The sequence below is a fragment of the Lolium rigidum genome, chromosome 1, assembly GCF_022539505.1.
Source record: "Lolium rigidum isolate FL_2022 chromosome 1, APGP_CSIRO_Lrig_0.1, whole genome shotgun sequence".
In the NCBI taxonomy this organism is placed as follows: Eukaryota; Viridiplantae; Streptophyta; class Magnoliopsida; order Poales; family Poaceae; genus Lolium; species Lolium rigidum.
In genome coordinates, this window is record NC_061508.1 from 96794931 (window position 1) to 96806240 (window position 11310).

The window sequence follows — 11310 nt, forward strand, 5'->3', positions numbered from 1 at the left end:
TCCAAGAACTCCTTTGCCCTGCTCGAGCTAAGACGCCTCCTTCCTTTACGTGGCGAATCGGGGGCGGCACTTATAGGAGGGCGAGGAGGAGGGGGAGTGGGGAAGGAGGCTTGGGAATGAAGGTGGCGTCGTTGGGGAATTGGGGTCAAAGTGGCGGTGATGAAGCTAGTGGTGATGCCCCGCGCGCGGCAGCTGGAAGTGGAAGGGAGCTTTAATGGAATCCTGTTTCGGTTTGGGATGGGGCGGAGGATGCCTTTCCGCTGCCCGGGCCCTTTTTAAGCTCCTCTCCCCGCTCGCCCGACGGCTCCGTAATTACCGGTGGTGAGTAATTCCCAGCTAGCCGGCACGGCGGCGGTCTCGGTCGACGGAGGGCTGGCTTTGGCATGGCCGGCCAAGGGTCCGTTTGGGCTATCACATTGATTTTGCTGAATTTCAAGGAAACTACGAGTCTATTTTTTTTAAAAAAAAACTCATATAAATGCAAGCCCACACACCTGACACCTTAGACCTATGAGCATCTTTAAAAGACTAAGTTTATCGTATTTATAAGACGTACAATGCTAAAATCTGGAATTTAAATTTTGGTGGGCTCCGTACAACCATCATTTTATTCATTCAACCTTAGGTTGGTTCCAACTACATCAAAAATCTACTTCCTGCTGAATAAGTTTTATTTTGGAAACGAAAACTTGTATTCATTCTTTTGCATGTATCTAAATAATACAAAGACACAAAGTTCGACTTCCGACCACTGCACATGTCACGTAGAGAAACCCTCCAAAATTGAGCCTAACTATGGTCATAAATTTGATCAAAATTATGATACACATAAGGCACATTTTTATATCACGGCATCCACATTTGAAAGAAGTTTTCAATGGTACAATTTTAGTTAGCATCAGTATTTAGGATTACGTGAGGTGCTTGTTATACCTAAATTGTTTCTCTCACACAAACGAAAATCTATCACTTTGATTATATATACTACCCCCTCCGTATATTTCGTGGAGGTATGATTAAAGAGTTGTTTGATACATATATCCTGGATTGTTGTACTCTTGCGATGTCTATCCAACTGGAATAATTATTGCGCACCTTCTCCACTCATAATACCTTCCCAATAACCAGCACCACATTGGCCATGGCTTAGCGCCTCCCAAAATTGTTGTTGAGTATGAACCATAGCGAAGTTGTCCTGCTCTGGCACCACGCTGAACACGTCGTCCACCAAGGGAACTCACCGGAGACTAGAGGAGAGGCAGAATCGAGGGTGTTGTTGCGGCTGAGGATTATGTGCGAGGAAGTGAGGGAGGAGACGACATTGACAGCGAGTAGGACGTAGGTACGGCAATGAGCCGGTGCTTGGCGCCATGGGGCGGGTCAACACAAGGAGGGGAGAGGAGACGGGCAGACGAGGGGAGCGGGAGAGGGCCAGAGCATGGCTAGTGTTATAAACGCGACAAACAAAATAAAGAACGAACAAAAGCAAACCACATGGGAGAAAAGGATTTAAACATGCAAAAAAAACTCTCCAAAAAAGAGAAATAAAACCACGAGAGCGAGCCAACAAAACTTCACTATGGGTTTTCCAATGAAGCGATTAACATCGAAGGCTTCAGCGACGGGTCTCGCTTCGCTCGTCAGAAGTTTGCCACCTTTTATATGAATTTGGATCACGAACACAATAAAATTCACCTTTAGACAAATTCCATCTTGTGGCATGAACAACAATGTTCTCCCTGAACAACAAAGATGACACTTTCGGCTCCAAAGTCATCATATCAACAGGATAACCATGAGTACTTATCTTGCATACCTTCAGTTTACCTTGGAAAATAATGTAACGAACATAATGGTATTTCACATCAATGCGAGTTGTTCTATCATGGAACATTTGATCCTTGGTAAGGGCACTTTGATGGTCACAAAATAGGCAAGAATTATCTTCACATAGTTCAGCATACAAACCTTTTAACCAAACAATTTCTTTGCAATCTTCAACAGTAGCCATATATTTTGCATCGGTTGTAGATTAGGAAACAATGATTTGTAATATTGCCTTCCAACTCACATGGCATCCACAACCACATAACCTATGAGGGACCTCCTCTTATCCAAATCGACATTAAAATCTAAATCCACATAGCCAGGGAGTCCTTCACCGATCTTGCCAAATTTCAAGTAAGCATTGGATGTGCCTCAAAGCTACCTGAAAATCTAATAAAAACCTTCCAATGTTCTTTACCAGGATTAGCCATGTAATGACTCACCAACTCATAGCATACGACAAATCAGGAAGAGAACAAACCATGGCATATATCAAAGAACCAACAACACTAGAATATGAAACTCGTGACGTGTACTCTAAATCTTAATCAGTATAAGGATTGAAGTGAGGATCAATAGGAGTACTAATTAACAAAAAATGTAGCATGCCCATTAAAAAGATGAAGAACTTTCTTAATATGACTTTACTGACAAAGAAATAACATAGTAGATTTTTTGTTTCTTGTAATTCCATACCTAGTATTTTATTAGGAGCACCAAAATCGTTTATCTCAAACTCACTACTTTATAGTGATGTCTTTCCTGCCCTTGGCAGCAAACAACATATCACCAACATATAGCAACAAGTATATAGGTGATCGGTGATCCATTAAGAAACTTACTGTAAACGTAGATATCATACCGAGATATCTTAATACCATGTGCAAGCACACATCGAATCAAACCTTATACCACAGTGTTGGATACTATTTTAGACCATAAAAGGATCTCTTTAATTTGCAAACAAGATCCTTCTTACAAGGCACACCAAAAACTTCAGATTAGTCCATGCATATCTTCTCCTCTAGTTCTCCATGCAGAAAATTAGTCTTTACATTGAGCTTCTGAAGCTCAAGATCATGCATATTCACAATATCAAAAATGCATGGGCGGAATTATGCTTCACAAACGAAGAGAAAATACATCATTATAATCAATACTTGAAATCTAGTTGAAAACTTTTGCTACTAACCATGCCTTGAACCCTTTGGGGGCTAATTAGGAGACATACTTTCCTATCTCTTGAAGATCCACTTACAATGGACGGCCTTCTTTTTTTATGCAAGTGCATAACATCCCATATGTGCTATTTTTTCAACCGATTGCATCTCCTCTTGCATACCAGAAATCCTCTCCTATCGGCCAAGCCTCCAGATACAAGCCTTGTTCTGCTCATTAGAAGTTAGACACCCTTTTTATATATATTCGGACCACAACACAATAACTAGAACATGAGGGAGGCCGTCCGACGGAGCGTGGCCATAATCGGAGGGAGGTCGGAGCTCCCTCGGTGGTGACTCGAGCACGCCAGTACAAGATGGAGGATGGAGCTCCCTCGGTGGTTGTTAGAGCGCGCGAATGCGGGATGGAAGGAGGATGTCCCTGTTGGCGGTGGTCAAGATCTTATCTCGCCGGAGCGTGGTGCTGGCGGTAGTCAACCTTGGAGCTGCGCATAGAGATCCGTGGTCCAATTTCGATTCGTGTGGTTAGGGAGATGAGAGAGCTGAGAGAGATAGGGTTAATTTTTTGAGATAGCGAGCGAACTTCACCATGCGCCTTCTTGTTTAGATGAAAATGGTGAGAAATGTTTACCCCTTAAGCATGAAAATGGAGGCAGTAATTGATAATGATATAATTAATGCCAGAAAGACCAGAGAAATCAAATCGCACTAGTATCTTGGAGCATAATAGTTACGAACAAAGGTTGCGAGCTTCAGAGTTTCAGAGCTATAGCTTCATTTCTGTTATATTCAGATTCACACTTGCAATATTTTTTCTATCCTAAAATATAAAGTATTTTGTACTTCCTCTAGCTCTAAATGCTTGTCCAACTTTAAGCAAAATGTAGGCTAAAATGTGTCTAAATTCATTGGACTTCTGGCAGTTATTTAGGACCGGCAGAGGGAGTACTTGAATTTTGCATGGTTGTAATATACACCATTAACTGCATCTAGACTTTTCATATTTTTTCTAAAATTTAAATTTGATTATTGTTTTTTTAATGCTCCCTGGAGAGTTCGGCCTTTATTTCGAATGCAGGCTGGTGTTATTAGGCTCATTATGAAAACTCCCCACAATCTACTTGGAACTTTGGAAGCGGATGGCCGATGGAGTATAAAACCTCACGCATTCAGATCCAAGCAAAAGCTAGTGCGGTTCCCTTCTTTCATGTGGGATGGATTGTTGCAACCTTCGAGCCAAATGTAGGCGTAACCGAATTTTTGACAGAAGAGACCACTTAGCTCAGTGAATTGTCAAAAAAGACCACCTCCGAAAATTATTGTCAAAAAAGACCATCTACATCGCGTGCCAGGCGACACGTGTCGCCTGCCGCCACAGCCGGAGGCGGCAGGGCCTGCCGCCACAGCCAACGGCGGCATGTTCACAGTATCCTGAACCATGAACAGTAGTCCGTTTTGAATTTTTTGAAACATCTAAAAAAATTCGAAAAAAATACCTATATGTAGCTAACTCTATGCACTACAATCGTGCAAAAAATCACTGCAAAATACGTTGTATTTTGGGCTCAGTAAAAAAGACAAATTCAATAAATTTTGTAGCTAACGTGTACTGTTCATCGATCAGTTCATTGTTGGTTGGTCACCGTGCACATGCCGCCAGGGCCAACGGCGGCAGGCCCTGCCGCCTCCGGCTGTGGCGGCAGGCGACACGTGTCGCCTGGCACGCGTGCCGCCACGATGTAGGTGGTCCTTTTCGACAATAATTTTCGGAGGTGGTCTTTTTTGACAATTCACTGGGCTAAGTGGTCTCCTTTGTCAAAACTTCGGCGTAACCTAGACAGAAGCCATCATTTACAAAATCTAAACACGCATGTTAGGCACTAGGCATTGGCATTTATACCAACACGCTAATAGGCACTCGCACTAGCAGGCACTACGTACGTACGGTAGCATGCAGCTCCTTAAATGTACTATGCTCCTCCATTGGATCATGGGTGGATTTTGGAGAACCTTGCGCCCAATTGCTTGGCCGAAAATAGCATTCGAGAAAAGACCATCGATTTAATTCTCGTCGAACAAGACCCAGTGGAGAGATTATCCTCGTGGATAAGTCATTCATCAATCCGATCTGCCAAACATTTCGTCGCCTTTTGAGCTCCTTTTAATGTGGGTTCAAGCCATCCATCTGCCTTTTCGTGCATGCATGGTGTTGAGCTTAGTTCTCCAACGGGAACGATTCTCATCAATGGAGTTTATCATCAGTGGGGACTATCTCACTTGTTTATGCAGAAAAAAAGACTTTTGCCTACCTGTTGTAGAAAGCTCTCATCCAATGGTTCCCGTTGTATTGGACCGGAGTAAGATGGCGGTCTCGAAGTAGGCGCTGTGTGGTTTAAATACTTTTATCATGTTTTCGTCTATATATTGTTTTTATGCTCACTCTAGTAATTAGCTAGTGTCTGTTCTCAAGCCTATGCGGGCATGTACAATGCAGAGATCCAGGGAGACTTGCAATCGGTCACAATGTCTTCTTGCGACGGTTTTGGAGCAAAAAAACCGTTTCATTATTGAAAGTTTTTTTTCTTCCTTTTGCTATGAAGATGTTTCATCTTCCCTCCATTGTACACAACCTCGGGTACAAACACGTATACAAAAGAGAAAGTTTATCGCAAGTAAAAGATCAATGGCAAGATAAAACGATTCTCATCAATAAAGTTCAAAGTTCACTTTAGAGCTCGTGCTAAAGGTAGCACAAAAATTTGGTAACTTAATTTTCAAGTTTTAAAGAAATCCGAAAAAAATCCTAGATGGAGCCAGCAATTTAAACAACAAGCGCACACATTTTCAATGCGAAATATCGTTATTTTGCGCACAATTAAAATGTAAAATCGGACAAACAATGAAAGCTTCAAAAGGTCTCATTGTTCACTGACGCAACTTTCTTGGGGAACTAATGCACAATTAATGTAATCTGAAAACTACAACGGAATAAAGAGTACTTCGACACCACTTAATGTTTACCAACTCATAGATCGATCGCCATCAAACATATGCATCAAATATATAAGGAGTATGAACATGTTCAGCCTGAACCTAGAAAAAGTTTTGATTGCTCTCAACACAAATGAGTACAGATACTAGCCGATTTCAGCAGCAGGTAGTACAAGTACTATGTGGTCTCAGCTCAAAAGTACAATGGCAATATAAACACATAGAAACCATATTTTAACATGAAAAACATCCAACTTGGCAAAAAAAATCATGCACAAAAGCCACTCAGATTTCTTATACAACAACAAGATTTGGTGCACAAGAGCTAGAACTGAAAATATCTCACTAAAGACGTGAAATCACAGCTTGAAGGAGACAATGCAGTGAATCCGAACTTCACAACTTCAGGGCAAACATGTTGCTTGATGTCAATCTTATTCCTTCAACTTTTCTCTCATTCCCTTTCCTCTTAGTTTTTTCTTCTTCTCCAATGGAGGAAACTTCAGAACCTTTTGTCCATCTTATTTGTGGATGCATGGGAGGCTTAACATTCTTCTTACTTCACTATATAAAGTTGAGAATGCCCCTAAATCATAACCCTAAGGGGCGGTGAGCTATTGCAAATGTTGTATGTCCTTTAGCCCCCTTCGACACCGGGAACAATTCTTTTGTATGTCCTTTTCATTACATTATTGGTATCTTTTGTATGTCCTTTTCAACCACCCTCAACATCACAAACAATTCTGAGAGTGATTTATTTATCCCATGGATGTTGAAGTTCATGGCAAAGCCAACGTAGCTAGGTGGAAGTGAATTTAAAGATAAGATCAGTTCCGAGTTCTTGGCGAAAAGGGACGCACATCGCCTCCAACCTTTGAATCACTACAAGAAATCTGCCATAAGTTGACAAAATAAAGGTGTCATTGAAACGTCAATAATGGCTACTTGTGACGTTACGGTGACGCTTTTCAAAACGTCGAAAGCTGGGAGTCAGCAGTGACTGCTTAAGACGTTCCACTTGAAAACGTCGTAGAGCTTTGTGACGTTTTAAAATGTCACTGACGGCATGACATTCCCAAAACGTCATGGGCACCTACCCCCGAGTCCAGCGTGGCAATCCGACGTGGCAAAATTGCGACGAATTAGAAACGTCATTATCTGAATTCAGCCCGGTCCATTCAGCTCCTTATGTGGGCTGAGCCCATTAGTTTTGATTATTTTTTTCAGCTTTGTTGGGCCTTGGCCCGTAACAGTTTGGACCATTATTTTCTGACAATTGGCCTTTCACAAAGCATTTCTATTCTATTTTTGGCCTTTTTATTTTGATTTGATCCCACCAGTCAGTGGGTTCCAATTGTCAGAGTAGAACCAACATTTAATAATAAATTACAAAATCGAAAATACATGAAATTAAAGAATTTTTTTATAACAGTCATAGTCAACGTACATTACAACATTTCCGGTCTCAATTTACATCACGGTAACATACAACACAATAATATAAGGTTAAAACAAAACAAACAGAGTGCACGGTATCCTTCCATCGAGGGAACGGACTTTGCTCGGAACCTCCAGGTCGGTTCTTGTCTGTTGCACCATCCAAGGCCCCTTGCTGCTACATCGCCCCGAAACTTCGCCCGAACTAGACACAATAGTGTGCCATCGCCCGAGAACGCTAGAACTGCCACGAGCAACGCCTCACCGCGGAGGTGCACAAGATTGCACCGCGCCATCCGTACCTCACCACCGCGGGAAATAGTCTTTGCACCATCGAGAACTGCTGCGAGGTTAAACCAATTAAAAATAAGGCCCAATAGATTCATGTCAACGAAAATTAACAAGTGTGGATCTGGTGCAAACAGATTTGGATAAACCAATACAAGTTCTAGTTGCTAGTTATAAATTTGAAGAACAAATATGTTTATATGAGACTAGGTGAACATGCGAGCAACACATCTTGCACATCGTGAACAGCTGAGCAAACAAAAAATATAGGGTATCTGTTCTACGGTGGTCAGCCCCTAACAAAAAGTTCAGGTGATGACACTTAGAGGACGAAAATGAAAATGTGGTGCATAAACAAACAGCCTAATGCAAACATTTTATCTTAGAATAATCAACGAAAACATCGTTTGCACAGATCATGAAGAACACACGAGTAGTGCAGCAGGCAACTTTTAAGTTATTCTCTATCCTTGTTCTATGAATTTGAGTTGAATAGCACATATACAGCTTTGGGAGCGTAAAACTGGAGAAAAATCCTGCAAAGTTTTATGAATAAGAACATGATATAACCTGCAATCATGCTAACATTGATCCAATAGTACGTTTTGCATCCAATTGTACCTGTGGCTAGAAGCCTCCATAAGGTAACCAGACTACCATATTTTGCACCGAACAGAAGAACAGGCAATACCTATGTTTTTTCAGGGGTTATATAAATTAGTCAGGCAAAAACATTTTGCTTCAGCAAAATCTAGAAGTCACGAGCTGAATTTGATGCTTACTTTGAGAGTCATCGACGGGTTACCCGAGAAGATCACTTGTGCCGTAGATATCAAGGAGTTAGCAAACGGCAACACGGCTCTGGCAGCACGAAGCAAATCTTCTTCAGTCAATCGGAAGTTCCTTCCGGTCTCCAGCGGCTGGCTGCTACAAATGCGAACTGAAATTACTTCGTTGACTGAAATACGAGCAACGAGCGGATGATCTGTGGTTCACATCGCATACCTCCGTGGCCACGAGAATCTTTCAAGAAGGCTAGGCCTAAGATCATGACGCCCGGGTGACGAATGCGAGAGATCGGGCTGTAGATGGCAAACTTATGCGGGATTAGCACAGGAAAATGAGTCAAGTAGGAATTTCGGGTAACGAGCAGCAGAGTAGCATGTACCCGAAGGTGATCTCTCTAGAAAAGGAGCGAGGAGAAGAAGAACATGGATCCCAGCCCGAACCGGAGCGCTGATTTCGCGACGTCCTTCCACATCACCAACTCGACGATCCTTTCCCGGAGACCTTCCCACCCGGACTGTTCCGGAGCGTCCGTTCCCGTGGCCGAAACAATCGCAGTTAGTCAGTTACTTCGAATTAAGCCAGCATTCGGATCAATGGTTATGGTAATTAAGCAAGCTCCAATCACCGTGCGGGGCGTCGGCTGGAGCAGGGACCAAAGCCAAGCTCATGTCCTCCTCAAAATCTGGGTATAAATTCTTTAGGCTCCAGGTCTAAGAAAAGCAAACATCCCATCGATCATTGTTTCCTCCAGCTCCTCGCCAAATTATATCATTAACACCAACATGGTATACAAGGTAAGAGATACAAGTTACTTCATCTTGTAATTTAGCAATTGCCAGCAAGATCTTGTTCTGGGATGGCTCGTTTGAGTTGAGACCACAACCATGAGAATACCAGGCTGCTATTCTAGTGATCTACCTAGGCCAGCTGCAGTTAACCGGGCTATAGTATGTACGGATATATTTCTTGCTACAGTTGGTCAGATTAGAAGGTAACATTGCAAACTGACTTTCGAACAGTGTACAAATAATTGTAGTACAAACCTGAATACAAATACAGCATTGAAATGGTGATACAACCGTGCGCAGAACTTTGTCTGAATTCATTTTCCATTACCTAAAAGTGAGAACAAATGTGTACGCTACATTCAGATCTAACAGCAAACTTAAGTGTATGATTGATCTTTGTAATGTTCATCCTTTTCGTTATAAGCACTACAACTGAGGGTCTTCGCCTCTGCCAAATGAAACCCTGTCTCTTAGCACAAGATAAAATGGGGCAGGTACAGGTTCGCACATGCTTGTCAAGTAACAGTTTTGCAAAAGGCACATGCCTACCTATCTACAATTCAGAAATGATACCTATCTAACAATGATATATTGCTAATAGAGGTTCCGACAAGATGGTTCCTCGAACTTAGGATCCAGTCAAGCAAGATGTAGCAATATATGCCTGAGACGAATGCAGATGAAGACAGCAATGCAGAAATTTAGCCGAATGAGTGAACTAACCAGATCAAACGGGTAACAGAATGCAAGACCAGCAAGCGGCAGAACCAAAAACACATCTCTATGGACTGGCGGGAGAACAGAACTTATTTATGTATCAGGATGATAGCACACATCGATACCCAAGATCTGAGGGTTATTACCATGATCCGTCGCTAGAACCCCTAACAGTGTACACACGCAACACATAATTGCATACAAGTCATTCGTGCAACCCGCCTTGAAGCTGGGTTCTACAGATCGAACTAGGTCGACACCCAAGGGGCCAATTCCGCGAAACCCTAGGCGCGTCTCTCAGAGGGGGCAGATCCCCCGGAGACCTGCGTGCGGCGCAAACCCTAGAAGAAGACTAGGTCGGTACGGGGTGTTGAGCTGGCTTACCGGCGTATGAGTTGGTGACGTCGACGGTGCCGCGGGAGGAGGTTCCGAGGAGCACGCCGACGACGCGCTTCCTGGTGTCGCGGGCGACGCGGTTGTAGTGGTCGACGATGCTGAGCAGCACGAGCGGGTGCACCACCACGCGGTCCAGGGTCCGCCCCGACAGCTGCGCCGCCTTCACCACGTCCATCTCGAGCTAGCTAGCGCGGCGCGCGCGGCAGATCTGCGGCGTACGGGCTGCTGCGGCTGCGACGGCGGCGCTGCGCGTACGGCGCGTACCTCCGGTCCAGCTCCTCGAGGGTCTCCTGCGCCGCGGCCGTGGGGGCGGATGCGGCGGGGGCGACGGAGGGCGGGGAGAGGAGCGGCTTGGCCGCGGCCTCGTCGCCGCGGGTGGCGCCTGTCGAGCTCGGCGGGGGCGTTGGTTTGGCGATGGGTGGCGGCGTGGAGCTGGCGGTGGAGTTGGTTTGGCGATGGGTGGCGGCGGGGAACGAAAGTGGACGGGGAATTAGGGTTAAGTCAGTCGCGATGGGATCTGAAAATTTCGATTCGGCGCGCAATACAAACTTCCGACGATGGGATTGAGGCGGGAGACGAAAAAATAGGCCACATAGGCGAAAATTGATACGAGGTAGGTCCCAAATGTCTGAGTAAAAGTGATGACATGGCAGCCAACTCACAGTTTCAATTACGCGAAAAGCCTAACGACGATCTTGTTTCGTCGCAATAGGCTGCACTAGAACGTCGTAATCCATCTCGGTTAGATTATGACGTTTTCGTTTAATCAGCTAACGACGTTTTTGCCCCAGAACGTCACTATTTTCTAAGGTTTTGCCCCCCTTCAACAGCCAACGGCGGTCAAAGCTAGGAACGTCATAAAGCTATGACATTTTGATTTCCAGTCATAAAAAAAA

The 11310-nt window shown here is 43.9% G+C and overlaps 1 pseudogene; it reads right to left on the bottom strand.

Annotated features, from left to right (window-relative positions):
- Positions 1-8087: 8087 nt before the first annotated feature.
- On the bottom strand, positions 8088-10589 carry LOC124649407 (annotated as a pseudogene).
- Positions 10590-11310: the final 721 nt, after the last annotated feature.